We start from the raw sequence: 18,339 nt of genomic DNA, 5'->3' as shown, positions 1-18,339 counted from the left end.
CTGAAGGCATTGGCAAAAAAACAAGCCTCCAGGAATTGATGGAATACCAGTTAAGATGTTTCAACAAATGGACGCAGCTCTGGAGGTGCACACTAATCTATGCCAAGAAATCTGGAAGACTGGTACCTTGCCAACCAACTGGAAGAAATCCATTTTGTACCCATTCCAAAGAAAGGTCATCCAACCAAATGCAGAAATTATTGAACAATATCATTAATAATCACACACAAGTAAAATTTTATTGAAGATCGTTCAAAATCGCTTGGAGCAGTACATCGACAGGGAACTGCCAAAAATTCAAGCTGGATTCAGAAGAGGGTGTGGAACAAGGAATATCACTGCTGATGTCAGATGGGTCTTGGATAAAAGCAGAGACTATCAGAAAGATGTTTATCTTTATTTTATTGACTATGCAAAGGCATTTGACTGTGTGCATCATAACAAATTATGGATAACATGGAGAAGAATGGGAATTTCAGAACACTTAATTGTGCTCATGAGGAACCTGTACTTAGACCAAGAGGCAATTGTTTGAACAGAACAAGGTGTGGTTTAAAGTCAGGAGAGGTGTGTGTCAGGGTTGTATCCTTTACCGTATTTATTCAGTTGTGTGCTGAGCAAATATTCTGAGACACTGGACTATATGAAGAAGAACGGGGCATCAGGACTGGAGGAAGACTCACTGACCACCTGTGATATACAGATGATACAACCTTGCTTACTGAAAGTGAAGAGGACTTGAAACACTTACTGTGAAGATCACAGACCACGGTCTTCAGCGTGGATTACACTTCAACATAAAGAAAACAAAAATTCTCACAACTGGATCAATAAGCAACATCATGATAAACGGAGAAAAGATTGAAGTTGTAAAGGATTTCCTTTTACTTGGATCCACAATCAGTGCCCATGGAAGCAGCAGTCAAGAAATCAAATGATGCATTGCATTGGGCAAATTTGCTGCAAAAGACCTCTTTAAAGTGTTAGAGCAAAGATGTCACATTGAGGGTTAAGGTGTGCCTGACCCAAGCCATGATATTTTCAGTCACCTCACATGCATGAGAATGCTGGACAATGAATAAAGAAGACCAAAGAAGAATTGATGCCTTCGAATTATGGTATTGAAAAAGAATATTGAATATACCATGGAGTGCCAGAAGAATGAACAAATCTGTCTCTAAAGAAATATAGCCAGAGTGCTCCTTGGAAGGATGGTGAGACTTCATTTCACATACTTTGGACATATTATCAGTAGGGATCAGTCCCTGGAGAGGGACCTCATGCTTGGTAAAGTAGAGTCAGTGAAAAAGAGTAAAACCCTCGACGAGGTGGATTGACACAGTGGCTACAACAATGGGCTCAAGATAACGATTGTGGGGACAGCACAGGAGTGGGCAGTGTTTCGTTCCATTGTACATAGGGTTGCTATGAGTCGGAACCAACTCGATGGCACCTAACAACAACTGCACATATATTTTTGGTTGTTTTTATTGTAGTTGCAAAATTATGTGTTACAGCATTTACCTAAATTGTCATCTTACTCATGTACTTCTTAGTGTCTTTATTTACCTTGATCACGTTGTACTGATGTCATTCATATTTGGCCTTGTCTTTCCTGTCACCAAAAGTAACAAGCGTCTGCTATCTAGAAAGCGATTTCCCCTCCCACTCCTTCCCATCCCTGGTAACCATCAAAGACCTTTGCTTTCTATGTGTACATCTGTTCTGGATTTTTTATGTTAGTGGGACCATACAATACTTGTCTTTTTGTGATTGACTTATTTCAGTCAGGATAATGTCTTTCAGATTCATCCATGTTAAAATATATTTCGCAGACATTATTTTGTGTAGTTGTATAGTATTCCATGGTATGTATGTACCACAGTGTGTTTATCCATTCATCCATTGATGGGCACTTAAGTTGTTTCCATCTTTTTGCTATTGTGAATAATGCATCAATGAACATAGGTGTGCATATGTCTATTTGTGTTATTGCTTTTATATATCTAGGATATATACTTGTGAGTGAGATTGTTGCATCATAAGGTATTTCTATTTCTAGCCTTTTGAGGAAGTTCCATACTCTTTTCCACAGTGGTTGTATCATTGTACAGTCCCATCAGCGCTGTGTAAGAGTTCCAATCCCTGCACAACCTCATCAACATTTGCTTTCTCTTTTTTTTGATCATTGCAGTTCTTACAAGGATGAGATGGTATCTGACTGTAGTTTTGACTTGCATCTCTCTAATTGTTAATGATGGCCTAATTGTTAATGATAACGAGCATCTCTTCATGTACTTGTTGGCCACCAGAATGTCCTCCGGTGAAGTGTTTGTTCGTGTCCTTTGCCCATTTTTTGACTGGATTGTTTTTGTTGTTGAAGTTTTCTATATGTTTTAGAAATTAGACCCTTATCGAGATATGTTGTTGCCAAAGATTTTTTCCTAGTCTGTAGGTTCTGTTTTTACTCTCTTGCTAAAGTCTTTTGATGAGCATAGGTATTGACGTTTTAGGAAGTCCCAGTTATATAATTTATCTTCTGTCATTTGTGGATTTTTAGTGTTGTTTCATAGGTTATTTATGTCAAAAACTAGGTCCCCTCATTTTGACCTAGTGTTACCTTCCAGGAACTTTATAGTTTTAGCTTTAGCTTTGAGGTCTTTGATCCGTTTTGAATTAGGTTTTGTGCATGGTGTGAGATATGGATCTCTGCATATGGATACCTAGTTTTGCCAGCACCCTTTGTTAAAGAGGCTCTTTCTTCCCTGTTGAATGGACTTTGATCCTTTGTCTAAGATCAGCTGCCCATAGATAGATGAATTTACTTCTGGGTTCTCAATTCTATTCCTCGGTCTATGTGCCTGTCACTGAACCAGTACCAGGATGTTTTGATTACCATGGCTGTATAGTGTGCTTTGAGATCAGGAAGTGTGAGTCTTCCTGCTTTATTCTTCTTCGATATTGCTTTAGCTACTCAGGGTCTGTTTCCTTTCCACATAAAGTTAGAGACTAGTTTTTCCATTTCATTAAAGAATGTTGGGATTTGGATTGGGGTTGCATTCTATCTATAGATTGCTTTTGGTAGTATTGAGATTTTCACAATGTTATGTCTTCCAATCCATGAGCATCAAATGTTTTTCCATTTATGTAGATGTCTTTTAGTTTCTTGCAGTAGTGTTTTGTAGTTTTCCTTGTATAACTCTTTTACATCTCCAGTTAGGTTTAGTCCTAGGTATTTTATTCTTTTGGGGGCTATTGTAAATGGTATTGTTTTCTTGATTTTCTTTTCAGAATCCTCCTTGTTAGTGTACAGGAACCCAACTGATTTTTGTGTGTTGATCTTGTACCCTGCCACTTTACTGGATCCTTCTATTAGTTCAGTATCTTTCATGTGGAATTTCTGGGATCTTCTATGTATAGGATCTGCAAATAAGGATAGCTTTACTTCTTCCTTTCCTGTTTGGGGTCTCTTTATTTCCCTTTCTTGCCTTGCTGCTCTATAGGACTTCCAGCACAATATTGAATAAGAGTGGTGATAAAGCTCCTGATTTATCTTTATCCCCTGTACCTACAAGAGCACCTGGCACATGTTGTCATTAGCTGCCATTGGCCCCTGACTCATGGTGACCCCATGTACATGGGAACAGAATACTGCCCATGATCAGTTGTAGATTGGACCATTGTGACCTGTAAGGTTTTCAGTGGCTGATTTTGAGAAGTAGGTTGCCAGGCCTTCCTTCCTAGTCCATTTTAGTCTGGAAGCGCCACTGAAACCTGTTGAGCATCATAGGAACACACAAGCCATCGCTGACAGGTGGTTACTGTGCATGAAGTGCGTTGGCTGGGAATTGAACCCGGGTCTCCTGCATGGAAACTGAGAATTCTACCACTAAACTGCCAGTGCCTCATACCTGGCATGTAATAGATGCTAATCTAAGTCGGTTGATTGAATGGTTGATTCATTGGTTAAGTGAGTAAACAAACCTGTGAAGGAAACTAAAAAATCAAAGAGAAAGGTTGCAAAAAACCAGAAGAGCCTAATATGGAGACAGACAAAGAAAGACAGTGTTTAAAGCTGCAGAGATGAGGAGAAGGACAAGAACTAAGAAGTCACGAGGTCTGGCTATTAAGCGGGCCCGGTGTCCTGGTGATGCAGTGTTTAAAACATTTGATTGCTAACTGAAAGGTCAGATGTTCAAACCTACCAGCCACTCTGCAGGAGAAAGACGTGGCAGTCTGCTTCTGTAAAGATTTACAGCCTTGGAAATCTTATGGTGCAGTTCTATTCTGTCCTACAGGGTCACTGTGGGTCAGAATTGACTCGACGGCAGTAAGTTTTTTGGTTTGGTGTTCTCTGGGATAGCTGCTCAGTAGAGGCGAGGGAGGCACAAGCCAGATTGCCATCAACTGAGGCAAGAGCATTTAGGAAATGAAGCTGTGTTGGAAGGAACATGTTGTGACCAGCACAGGTGACCTGGGAGGGCTTGTGTTGTTCAGGACTCCTGAGGAAGGGCTCAGGAGAGTCCTAAGTCCTTGGCTGAGGCAGGGATGGAGCAGAGAAAAAGACGTAATGCTTATGGGATCCAGGCAGCACCTTGCTTTCTGGCTGCAGATGCAGTCCCTAAGTATCATGCTTTCTCTGCGCCCACACCACCCCAAGCTTGTTGAAGAGAGTAAGAGAAGAGGGGTGATGCTTCTCATCCAGCAGATTTCCCCCACCCGTAAACCCTCGCTTGCGGAATGTGTGCTTTAATGGTGGCCCTGGTTGCCATGGTGACACCAGCCTTCTAGTCCAAGAGAGATGGCTGGGGTTTAAATCATTATTAGCTGAGGTAGCAAGTGTGTGTTCCAGGCAGTAAATGATAGCTCCTAATACCAGTTTGTGTTCAGCTGGGCACTGCATGGGTTATTTATGTTACTTGGGCTTGTTTTTGTATGTTTTTTCATTTTGATGGTCTTTATGGTGGAGCAGTGTAAAAATCAACAGCGTTGACTCTCTAGCTAATTTTAATTCACCATGAAATAGGCTTAAACACTAGACTGGCCACACCCCCATCCCGTGATGTTTTAAATTTCCTGTGGACAAGGATTTGAATTGGGACTCAGCCATCTTAATGACAGTGGTTGCAGTTTAAGTATCTTACCACCCTAGGGGCCTGGCTTCCCTGCCCCCATGTGCTGCTTGTTTCTTTCCCTGGAGGTGACTTTTCCCAGACTAGAGTGCTCTGCCTGCTCCATGTCCTGAGCCCACTTTTTTTAAGGAATTTATTCGCATAGCACATTCTAAGATCAGGACTTTTTGGAACAACAGAAGACCCCCATTCCCCCTTTAAAGCCCTGCTTCAAGAATACCCCTCTGGCAACCCAAGCTGCTTGTTCCTTCCTCGTGTCTCTCTGCATGTCTGTAAACTTCCCCTGCTGCCTCCAATGAATGATCCATTCTGTTCCCATGTCTGTCTCTTTGCTCCTTGAGGGCAGACACCTGGCACATTCATCATCCTGCTTCAGAACCCAGCACAGGGCCTGACACACAGCAGGCTCAGGAAATAGCTGGTGAATTGAATTCAACAGAAAGTTTTTTATTCTGAGATGGAGAGGTTTAAGTGGAAACACGGGCCATTTACAATGAAGGCCTTTTACAGACACATGGGATTATTATCTTGTTTTGTTTCATTCATTTTTTTTTCTTTTTTTATTGTACTTTAGATGAAGGTTTACAGAGCAAATTAGTTTCTCATTAAACAATTCACATATCATTTTGTGACATTGGCTGCCAACCTTATGACATGTCAACACTCTCCCCTTCTTGACCTTGGGTTCCCCATTTCCATTTGTCCAGCTTTCCTATCCCCTCCTTCCCTCTTGTCTTGCCCCTGGGCTAGTGTGCCCATTTAGTTTCATTTTGTTTTGTGTGTCTGTTTAATCTTTGGCTGAAGGGTGAACCTCAGGAGTGACTTAGGTACTGAGTTAAAAGGGTATCCAGGGGCCATGCTGTTCTGTTCATTCTTACTGAGTTATTGAGGTCTGAATTTATTCATTCATCAACTATTTAGGTGTAGAACTTTGTGAGAAGTGTTCAGAGCCTCTAAAGACGAATTATATCCTTACCCTTGAGTAGATTACAACCTGCAAGGCAAGGCAGATGTATAAAAAGGAAGCTATATTATGAGGTTGGTTTTTGGTTTGGTATATTATGAGGTAGAATAAAATAAGCACTAATTCAAAGGGGGAAGGGGAGCTACTGTTGACTAAGGGTCAATGTGCCTGTCACTGTTCCTGGTACAGTGTAGAAACTGGCTCATCTAATTCTGACAATTACCATGAGAGGTGGGAGTTCTTACCTACATTTCATAGATTAAGAACCTGAGGCTCAATAAGATTGAGTTAATCCATTACATTCTCATCCCCACTTTATAGAAGAGAATATTGAGACCTAGAAAGACAATAACTTGCCTAAGGTCAGTCACATAGGTAGGAAGTGCCAGAGGCTGGATTTGCACCTTGTTTTTCTGATGTCAGGTCAGTCCTTGTATCTGGGTGCCATATTGCTGCAGTGTGTGCTAGGCCTATAAAAGGAGAGTTTCATTCTGCCTGTATGGCTTAGTGCTGACTCCAGGAAGACACAGTCATTGAGGTGGTCTTGAAGGTTGTCAAGATTTCAATAAGAAGAGAAGGGTAAAGGATATCCCAGTTAAGGGAATGATAAAAGCAAAGGCTTGCAGGCAGGAAAGTGCAGGGTTTGCTCAAGAATCGTAAAAGGAATTGTGTGAGAACAGGTTGGATCAGAAAGGAACTAGAATTACCCACAGGGCAGAGCAGTGGTTAAGAGTACAGACTTTAGAGGCACATGGACCAGAGCTTAAATCCTGCCTTGGTTTGGCTGTGTAACTATGAGCAAAATACTCAGCTTCTGCTTGCTTTAGTTTCTCTACCTCAGTGAAATGGGAATGACAATGGTTTCTATCTTACAGAATTGGATTTTGTAAGAACGTGTAAAGCAGACAGTAAGCATTCATCTCACTCTTAATAGGTGTCTCTGGATCTCCCATTTCTCCTGAACCGTGCACTGTTCCCTCTGAAGCACTCTGCTTTAAACCAGTATGTCCCTGTTCCCCAATTACAATCTTGGGGTTGGAAAGAGCCATGGGTGTAAACAGTCTTCATGGTTCCAACCATCAGCAAGAAGAAAGAGTAACACCATCCTCTGGCCTCTCAAGATGTTTGGTTTCCTGCCCCTAAACACATCCCTGATGGTCCAGTCCTTCTCTTGTGACCTATCAGGGCAGGGGAGTGGAATCTTGGGGTTAGTATCTGAGAAGTCTCTGCAGGTTTCCCTCCATAAGCTGGCTCTAAGACTCCAGCAATCACGTGCCTCTCAATGGGGGTCCCCAAACTACTTCCTTGCCTAGTTCCTGGTGCCTCACAAAGGTTGGTGATCCTCACTGTCCTTGGCTTCTCTGGAATTCCTGGCTTCCACGTTTTACCAGGCAAGCCTCATCTCTCCATGTATGTGTCTGTGATGGCACAGTCAAGTCCCTTTCTTTCCTTTAGCCCAGCTTTCAAGTCCCTTCTCTCCTTTTAAATTGAAATTTGGTCTTACCTGGTTTCCTTCTGGCATAATTGCTTCCATGCCATTTAAGCACTGTCAGCACCTGAGCTCCTTAGCTGCCACAGTTGCTGGTTGGAGTTGGGCTTCAGAGAGGATACTCATCCATAACAGCCACTTTGGCTTATTTTTCATGACCTCTACTCTTCTTTGAAGAGTTTGGTTGCTCTAGCTCTTCAGCGTGGCTGAGTAAGCTTCCCTCTGTCTTGGTGTTTGTATTCTCTTGCAGTCCTATTTGCTCAGCTTTCCCTAGCCAGTTGCTAGGAATGATCTCCTCTTAACACCAGCCTTTTGCTGTCCTCACATGATCAACCACCCCCACCCATCAGTGAGAAGACTCCTCTGAGGGTGTTAGAGAGCCACTCACCTGACCCCACTTTTAGCTGAAACTGGGCTGACTCCAGCCTCTTTGCCTGGAGTCTTGAGCCCCAGATAGTTCGTTCTCTGCCAGCCAGGGCCTCTCGCTTACTGGGTTGAAGAAGCATGGCTTGTTGATGCAATGATGGCAAGTCAAAGGCAATCACAATTTTTCCAATTATTGAGCAATTTCTTTTTGTCAGGTGCTTTGCATTGTGATCTTATAACTAATCCTCACATCAACCTTTGAAACAGGCATTATCTCCGTTTCCCAGATGAGGGAGACAGAGACTCAGGAAGGCCTTAGAGACCTTCTAACACACTCATGGACCTTTTTCCATGGTGATAGGGTCCACCCCAAATCAGGCTCATTCTAAACTGTGTCATGGAAAGTTAAAACTGGTTTACCAAGAAATGATGGTATCTTTGGCCAGTCTGTTATAACTGACTAGACCTTTCTGGAGACTTCTAACTGTATTCTTTGTCATTCCTGGTTGGCTCCAGGTGTAGAAGGATGATTGCTCTCAAGGGTCTACCTTCAGATCCTCAGGTCATCCTGTAAGTCTTCTCTTCATGTTTGAGTAGAAGAGAACAATGTGGTCCATCTAGTCCAGTGGCTTCATTTAATTAAGAAGGAGACCTGCCTTCGGAACATGACATACCCAAGATTACAGAGACAATTGGTGGTTGTGTATTTAGGTTATATGTCTGACTCCTTATTAATGGAGATCTCAAAAAGCAGTAGCTTAAACAAGATGGTTTATTTCTCTCTCACATAACAGTCTAGGACAAGCTGCCTAGCTTCAGAGACTCAGATTTCTGTTGCTCCACCTTTCCTAGTGTATTGCCCTCATTTACATTATCTAAGATGGTTTGTAAACCAGTGATACTGAAGGAAGAAGTCCAAGCTGCACTGAAGGCATTGATGAAAAACAAGGCTCCAGGAATTGACGGAATACAAATTGAGATGTTTCAACAAATGGATACAACACTGGAAGCACTCGCTTGTCCCTGCCAAGTAATTTAAAGACTGGCCAACTGACTGGAAGAGATCCATATTTGTGCCCATTCCAAAGAAAGGTGATCCAACAAAATGCAGAGATTATCGACCAGTATCATTAATATCTCATGCAAGTAAAATTATGCTGAAGAGAATTCAAAAGTGGTTGCAGGAGTACATCAACAGGGAACTGCCAGAAATCCAAGCCAGATTCAGAAGAGGACATGGAACAAGGGCTATCATTGCTGATGTCAGATGGATCTTGGCTAAAAGCGGAGAATACCAGAAAGATGTTTACCTGTGTTTTATTCACTATGCAAAGGCATTCAACTGTGTGGCTCATAACAAATTATGGATAACATGGCAAAGAATGGGAATTCCAGAACACTTAATTGTGCTCATGAGGAACCTGTACATACACCAAGAGGCAGTCATTCAAACAGAACAAGGGGCTACTACATGGTTTAAAGTCAGGAAAGGTGTGCATCATGGTTGTATCCTTTCACCACACTTAATCTGTATGCTGAGCAAATAATCCAAGAAGCTGGACTATATGAAGAAGAATGTGGCATCAAGATTGGAGGAAGACTCATTAATGACCCGCGATATGTAGATGACAAAACGTTGCTTGCTGAAAGCAAAGAGGACTCGAAGCACTTACTGATGAAGATCAAAGACTACAGCCTTCAGTATGGATTACACCTCAACATAAAGAAACAAACATCCTCACAACTGGACCAAAAAGCAACATCATGATAAATGGAGAAAAGCTTGACATTATCAAGGATTTCATTTTACTTGGATCCACAATCAACCCCCGTGGAAACAATAGTCAGGAAATCAAACGATGTATTGCATTGGACAAATCTGCCGCAAAAGACCTCTTTAGAGTGTTAAAAATTAAAGATGTCATCTTGAGGACTAAGGTGCTCCTGACCCAAGCCATGATATCTTCAATCTGCTCATATGCATGTGAAAGCTGGACAATGAATAAGGAAGACCGAAGAAGAATTGATACCTTCGAATTATGGTGTTGGCAAAGAATATATTGAATACACCATGGACTGCCAGAAGAACAAACAAGCCTGTCTTGGAAGAAATAACAGCCAGAGTGCTCCTTAGAAGCATGGATGGCGAGACTTCATCTCACATGCTTTGGACATGTTATCAGGAGGGACTGGTCCCTGGTGGAGGACATCATGCTTGGTAAAGTAGGGGGCCAGCAAAAGAGGAAGACCCCCAGTGAGATGGATTGACACAGTGGCTGTAATTATGGGCTCAACCATAGCAATGATTGTGAGGATGACGCAGGACCAGGCAGTGTTTCATTCTATTGTATATAGGGTTGCTAGAGTCGGAGCAAACTCAATGCCACCTAACAACACCACCAAGATGGCTACCTTGTCTTCATTCCAACCAGTGGAAAGGTCAAGGAGGGAAAGATAAGATACACCTCTTCCTTTTAAGGTTGTGACCTGGGAGTTGTATATGTCACCTTTGTTTATATCCTATTGGCCATATCACATGGCTAATCCTAGCTGCAAGGGAGGTTGGTAAATGTTGTCTTTATCTAGACAGTCATAGGCCCAGCTGAAAATTAGGGATCTGAATACTGCAGAATAGGAGAAAGCAGATATTGGGCTATGCCGCTTTGGCAGAATGGTACTGGAACCTGGTCCTGTGTTCAGTCCCTGCTGTGCTGTCTCTGAGCTCTCATCCTGTCCCTTAATAGCTTCTCCTTCTTCCGCCTCACCCAACTCAGGTATCATGTCCTGAAACCTGGACCCCAAAGTGGTTTCATGCATGGGCTGACTTTGATAGCTGATGACAAACAACTTGTCACTGTACAAAAATTATATCCCCATGAAAGTGTCACAGCATTGTTAAAATCACATTATCTCCTTGAAGAAATAACCACTATCTTTGTATGAAATAATGTCTCCATAGATTTAGAATTCGGTTACTTAAGTTTTCTGTTAGAATGGTCTATGAACAATACTTCTAATGCAGGTAAAAACTGGGAAAGGCAAAAATGTGTCCATGGTGACCTCCCTTCTTCAGGTTTGCTATCTCCTAGAATCTTGTTCCCAATAATAAATATCTTAGTGGAGATTATTTGGTGACTCCTATAGTGTTCTTTCCTAAATTCAGGTAGTAGTCTTAAAAACCAAAAGAAAAAAATGTTTAGAATAAAATCAAAAGAATAATTCTCTAATGCTTGGATGTTCAGTACCATGTTTTTCAACCATATGGAATGGGCAGATGTACCCCAGACACAGAGGCAAGACTGGCTGGAAAGGGAGGTGGGGGAGGGGCTGGGTAACACCTTGTTTTCTGAGCTGGGGCAGTGGGTGATGCTGAGTTGCTGCCAGAAGTCAGGTAAGCTGAACCCTTTGGGTTAAGGACAGCCAGAGGAGAAGACAGGAGTTGAAGACAGGAAGGCAGTGCCTGGGCAGGTTTGAGGGAGAGAGCCAGGGCAGCCTGTGAGGTGGAGAAAGCAGACTGCTGATCACTTACTGCCTCTGTGCCCTAGCGCAAGTCACTTCCCTCTCTATCCTCGGGGTTTTTTTTTTGGCTGCAAAGTGGGGATGCAACCTATTTAAATGATATGAAATGCAGTTATAGGTACTATATAAAAAACCTCTGACATTGGCATACAACCCAGTAACCAAACTCATTGCCAATGCATCGATTCTGACTTATAGCAACTCTATAGGACAGAGTAGAACTGCCCCATAGAGTTTCCAAGGAGCAGCTGGTAGATTTGAACTGCTGACCTTTTGGTTAGTAGCTGAGCTTTTAACCATCATGCTACCAGGGCTCCCTCTGTCACGGAGCAGGACAACAGCTAAAAAAATATTTTTTTTTTCCCTTAGGAAGCTCTGGGTAGCTGGCTCACAGAAGCCATATCAGGACCCTGGATAGCTCCAGGGAGGCCTGGTGTTCTGAAAGCGGTTGTGGCAGACAAGGGACTAACTTTTCTCCTAGAAAACACAGGGAGAGCTGGGAGGGATCCCAGAGATCATTCATCTGGTATTTCCCCCAAATGTGGGAAGTGTTCTGCGTATGGTCTGCAGGATTTTAGCAATACATGAACCGAGATTAAAAAACCAGTTGCTGTCACGTCGACTTTGACTCATGGTGGCCCCATGTATGTCAGAGTAGAACTGTGCTCTGTAGAGTTTTCGATGGCTGATTTTTGGAAGTAGACCACCCACCGGGCCGTTTTTCTGAGGTGCCTCTAGGTGGACTCGAACTTACAACCTTTTGGTTAACAGTCAAGCGTGTTAACCATTTGCATCACTCAGGGACTCCTAAACCCAGATTAAATAACATCAAATCGCATGATGGAAAAATCACTCCCTTTTCAAGTTTCTTAGGGAGGAAGGTTCGGTGAGGTGCTGGTTTGTATTTGAACACCCCTCTGACACTTTCTCCTCTTGCTTTTGAGCAAAGAGAGACCACCGCTCAGGCTCAGAGCCTTTGGCAAGCATTTTGTCACATTTCATTTCCATCGTGTCTGTATTTTTGCAGTTTCTTTCTATTTGTGGTGAGAGATAATAGTTTTTTACTTATGTGGGTACTTCAGAGTTTTCTCATTAAATATATGTATTTAAGATAACAGAAAATTGATTTTTAGAAAATATCAAGTAAATAAAACAAAGGTGATACATGTGTATGGAAAAAAAAAATCAGGAAACTGGCAGAAGAATGAAGTGTGGATTAATCTAACTCCGCCTCTTTGCAGATGGTAAAATGCCAGCCCAGAGAGGGGATGGAACCTGCCCAAGTTGCCCAGCACATTGAGTCTTCTGCCCTGCCACCCGGGGTTCTTGCCCCAGCAACACCCTGCTTTCTGAAATACCTTTTGAATAAGGCTTAGCTTTCCAATTAACCCTGTTATTTTGAAAGAGTAGGGGGTGGTGGCCTTCTGCATTTCTGTGGCATTCTCAATGACCAGACAATCTCCCTGCTATGAAATAATGACTGCCCTGGAAGTAAGGGGAAAAACATCCTACAATTCCAGTATTGGTATGCAAATGACCAATTAGAGTCAATTAAAACAGGATACAGTATAATTACCAGCAATTGTGCTAACCTTTCTATTCAGAAGGACTTGACCTGCTGAAAGGAAATGAAACAATAGGAGAAAGTCTTTCTTAACCAAGGGTTGTGTTTTGGGCAGATGCCTCCTTTCTCTGCGCCTGGAGGTCTGACAAATGAGACCCTCCTCCCCGGCCCCACCTCTCAGGGTCTGGGCCTCATTGGAGCAGGCAGGAACAGCTAGGCTTGATGGTACCTTGTGGGAGACTTTATTGTGCCCATCACCAAACCCTGCATAATTTAGCATAATGCTGAGCCCTGCTACCACCTCTGGCCTCTTCCAGACAAATTCTAGGGCCTCAGATGTCTGAACTTTGGGGATACAATTTTGCCAGGAAGTACTGTGCCCCTGAACTTCCGTTAGCTCTATGTATCTGACCTGGCCTGTCTTTTAAAATCAGATCACTTGGGATTTCCTGATTTATAATCACACCTCTTAAACTTTTATTCGATTTTCCAAGTTCCCTCTGATATTGACCCAGTTTTTCATGTGAATAATGCACAGAGTGGTAGTCTAAAGACCTGCTGTCCAGCCTCAGAATTCCAGAGCTTAGCCTGGTTATTGGTTTCTTCATCCAACAAATATTTAGCGGGCATTTCTTTGGAGTCCCTGGGGTGGTGTGAACGGTTAACACATTCAGCTGCCAACTGAGGGGTTAGCAGTTTGAGTCCACTCAGAGGCACCTCAAAAGAAATGCCTGGCGGACTGCTTCTGAAAAATCAGCCATTGAAAACCCTGTAGAGCACAGTTCTACTCTGACACATGTGGGGTCGCCATGAGTCAGGGCTGGCTTGGTGGCCACTGGTACTGGTCTTATGAACCATATACTGTTCTGGGCACCATGGATGCAGCAGGGGAAATAAAGGACAAAAACCCCTTCGCTCTGGAACTTAACTTTTAGAAATCTTGAACTTACAAGGCAATAAGACAGCAGATGGAGATAGTTGTTGGTGCTGGGATGATGCGGGAATGACCAGGGTAATGAATATGAGGTGGAACCTGGGAGGACCTAGCAGTTCATTCCCTCAACAATATCTGGGCAGACAGTGTGGCTTATAGGGGAAAAGGAAAGTCCTGCGGCAAGATAATTTAAACTGACACTCTGAGCTTCAGCTTCCTAATCCATAAATTGGGAAGAACAACGATTTCTCAACTGGGAATGCAGGATCCCTGCCTTTGAGGAGCCTTTGACCTTGTGGGGACTCACACACACACACAGGACTAATGCTGATACAATGGGATGCCACAGAGGTGGCTGCCTTGGGCAGACTCTAGGAAAATCTACTCATAAGCTGGGCCTCATAGAATGTCAAGTTCCCTTAGGTGGTGGAGGAGCTAGGAATGGACACTATAGACAGAGGGAGGCATAAGAAAAGGCAAGGAGGCCTGAAGGAGCCTGGAATGGCCCATAAGAACCTGGTGCAGAGCAGAGCGGTTGGAGGAACGTAGACCAGTCAGGATCCCACAGCAAGTGGGGACAGAGGCAGGGTTGAACCTAGGGCTATCTGAGTCCAAAGTCCAACCTGTTTCACTAGATCCCAAACCTTAAATGGGAGTCTGGGGAAGTTAGAGCAGCAGGAATAGGACATGCCAGATTCATAACTTTGAAACATACCACAGTGTGGACAGTATGGCTGTCACCGTGACTGAGAATAAAGGCAATGTAGGGCCATGGTGGTGGGTGGGGATGAAGGGGACAGTAGTTGGAGACATGTTGGCAAGGCCTGGTCACTGATGGAATGAGGGGAAGTGAAGACAGAGGTGAGGCTATAACTAGCTTGAGCCCCTGGATGACAACCTGGAGGCTCCTCGATGTCCCAGGGAACAACTTTCTGTGCCTGGCCCCATATCCTTGGCTACTTCCCTGACTTCCCTGCCTGACTTAGCCTCGTCCACTCCTACTTGTCCTTGGAGACCCTGCTTAAATCCTACCTCCACAGCCAGGAGGAAGCGGAATCCCTCCTCAAAGACTCTGAGAGCACTTTTCCAACTTGTCTTTATAGCCTCTTTTTCCAGCTTCACCCCATATGCGGGTGTCATGACTCCAGGAGTCTCATTTATTCATGCGCACATTCAACAACCCTTTCCTCAAGGGCAAGGCCTGGGCCTTACCATTCTGGTCAGGAGGGCTAAGAGCCTGTAGGAGATGCTGAGAATTCATAAATGGAAGATGGACTAGATCAAGGGTGGCAAATCGGTGGGTTTCATCCCAACGGATTCTAGAGGCTGCCTGGAATGCTGTGTCAAGGGTTCTGAGTGCTGTATGCAGGCTCAGCTGCAGAGGGTGCTGTGATGATCTAGTGATGTCTGGCATGAAAACCGGAGAGGTGAATTGCAGCATGCTTGTCATATATGTACAATCACTTGGTGACAAGATCTGCAGACATCTTCTCAGTTTCTACAGTCTACCACTGTTCTCAGGACAAATCAAAGATGACGTCCAAGTGTCTGGCCTGGCCAAGGGTGGAAACAGATCCGAAGTGGCTTTAAGGAGAGCTGGGACAAGCAAGTGACAGATACAGGCAGTCCTCAGCCTTCTTATTTTCAACATTCATTCCACCCCCGACGTTTGTGCATCACGTAACAATGCCTCTGAGTCACCTTTTGTACCCTGACTCAAGGCTCTCAGACGTCAGCCTATGAATGAATTTTTCTGACTGCTTGCCAGCCAGCAGTTTCATCTTGGCAGCCTCCCTCATCTGCCCTGTGGTCTTTGGGTGATTCATTTGAATATTTTATTTCCCTGATGGTTTTATAAAGGGAGTGTAAACATGAAGGTGTGTATGCCAGTGGACGGAGTATTGTTCTTCTTAATATAATAGAGAAGCAGAGCATCAATTTAGGTTGAAAATAACTATTGGCTGTTTAATAAATCATTCCACTCTAGTAGTTGAAGAACAGTCTGCTCTATATGATGCCTGGGGCATGCCACTGTTGAATTTGGCCAGAGACCCCTTAATGATATTCCAGTGACCCAGTCCACTCAATACAGACCATGCAGAGCATAACCAGCAGGTTCAGTGACATCATGGTGGTCCTGTTGATGAAAGGACAAAGTTCCAAGATTTTCACTTGTTCTTATGCGTTACGTGGTAATGTTCTTCTTCTTAAATGTTGTGGACTTCGGTGGTTACGATGGCGAAGCCCCAGAGATATCATTACTGTGGAACAGGTTAGGTCCTAGACATTCTGGGTAATTAAACTTCTGCCCTACAATTGAGACAAAAGCAGAAGTCTTTAAAAGAAAGCAATAGATCCTTAGCCTCAACCCAACTTTTAATAGACTTAAGCCTGGGAAAGGAATCAAGCATTTCTGTGAAACACTGAAAGGTCTGTCATAGAAGACATGTGCAAAGCTGGAGTATCATAGCACTTTTAGCTCTCTGGGTAGGAACCATCAACCATTATTGATTGTTGCCTTCTTCATTGATTATTATCTATCTGATTTGTGTTCACCTTTTCTGGATTACATCGTACGTGCCAGTAAGGAATTGTTTGTATGGTTACATGAAGTGTTGATTGAACTGATGGGTGATTTGGAAAAAGGAATGCTGAAAATGGTGGGGGCAGGGGTGGCAAGTGGGCTGAGGATAGTGCCTATCCCTGTATATTGGAGGTCTTGTTGGCAGGACCGATCACCACCACCCCTGCTGGCTTGTATTCCCTAGTTTTGGGGACTGGATTTGAATCCCTATTCTGTCACTTACTAAATGACTTAACTTCTCTGAGAGTTTCACCTTTAAAATGGGGAAAATATGCCAAGTTTGCACTGCTATCTTAAGGGTTAAGTACATAGCCTGACGATTGACTACACGACCTTAAAGTCAGATGGACCTAGTTATGAATCCCACATCCACCACCATTCATTTGCTGGATGACCCTGGGTCTGTCACTTGATCCCTCTGACTTTCAAGGTTCTCCTGTGTAAATAGGGGGAAATCCTGCCTCTTCAAAGAATGAATGTCTAGTTTGTAGAAGTGCTGAACAAATGAGCCTACTATTACTTCAACCTGTAAAGTGCTTATTATTACAACATATTATTACACTATTATAGTGTTGTTGTGTTAGGTGCCTCAAGTCAGTTCCAACTCATAGTGACCCTATGTACAACAGAACAAAACACTGCCTGGTCCTGCACCATCCTCACAGTTGTTGCCATGTTTGAACCCATTGTTGCAGCTACTGTGTCAGTCCATCTCATTGTGTGTCCTCCTCTTTTTCGCTGACCTCTACTTTACCAAGCATAATGTTCTTCTCCAGGGACTGGTCCCTCCTGATAACATGAAAGTGTATGAGATGAAGTCTCTCCATCCTTGCTTCCAAGGAGCACTCTTGCTGTACTTCTTCCAAGGCAGATTTTTTCATTCTTCTGGCAGTCCATGGTATATTCAACATTCTTTGCTAACACCATAATTCAGAGGCACCAATTTTTCTTCGGTCTTCCTTATTCATTGTCCAGCTTTCACATATGACAAACTGACAGACGAGTGGTGGGTTACAACATTACAACATGTAAAATGTTGTTATTGTGACATGTTATTACAGCATGTAAAGTAGGAATTTTGTTTGTCTTCTTCTTCCTCCCATCCCATTTTCCAGGTCCAGAACTCCTATTCATCCTTTAAGGCCCAACACCTGGGTCACCTCCTTTGGGACGTCTTCCTTGACTTCCCCTATAGTTAGCTGCTCCCTTCTCTGTGCTCTCTCCATTCTTTATGCTTATAAACAGTACTCTTTCTACCTGTTTGCAAATTCTTTTCTACCATATGAGGAGCCTCTTGAAGCAGAAATTCCCATTCTGTGATTCATTCGCTAGCTAAGCACTTGGTACATAGATATGGTCTGGGTGTTTGACTTGGTGAGTGAGTAGGTGGATGAATGAGTAAATGAATAAATGAATGAACAGGTGAAGTGAGTAAAGGACTGAGCACTGGTAAAACAAAAAAACAAAAAAACAAAAAACCCTGGGTTGAAAAGAAGGGAGGGCCTAGATGGAATGAGAGGAATTAAGATAGCAGGTGTTAGAGCAGGTCCTTAATCTGGGGAGCCTGAATGTCTGAAGCCTCAGAAAGCTTGTACACAAATCTGCATCTGTGCCCATCTGGGGGTGGGAGAGAGTCAAAGCGGTCATCAGAGTCTCAAAAAGGTCTGTGGCCCCCACATGGTGACAAATTGCTGGTCTGAAGAGATGGAACAGGCAGACTCCACAAAGAGGAGAGAATCGAGTGATAGGAGCAGAGGACGTGACAGTAGAAACAAATCAGAAGTGGG

At 43.3% G+C, this 18,339-nt stretch overlaps 1 protein-coding gene across 1 annotated transcript in view; it reads left to right on the top strand.

Annotated features, from left to right (window-relative positions):
• Positions 1 to 18,339, top strand: part of SLC6A11 (solute carrier family 6 member 11) — a 177,914-nt gene that overhangs the window by 58,625 nt on the left and 100,950 nt on the right. The gene's annotated exons all lie outside the window — the stretch shown is intronic.

The sequence above is a fragment of the Loxodonta africana genome, chromosome 22 (assembly GCF_030014295.1).
Source record: "Loxodonta africana isolate mLoxAfr1 chromosome 22, mLoxAfr1.hap2, whole genome shotgun sequence".
Lineage (NCBI taxonomy): Eukaryota > Metazoa > Chordata > Mammalia > Proboscidea > Elephantidae > Loxodonta > Loxodonta africana.
The sequence above is the reverse complement of the archived record's forward strand: the minus strand, read 5'-3'. Positions and strand labels throughout refer to the sequence as shown.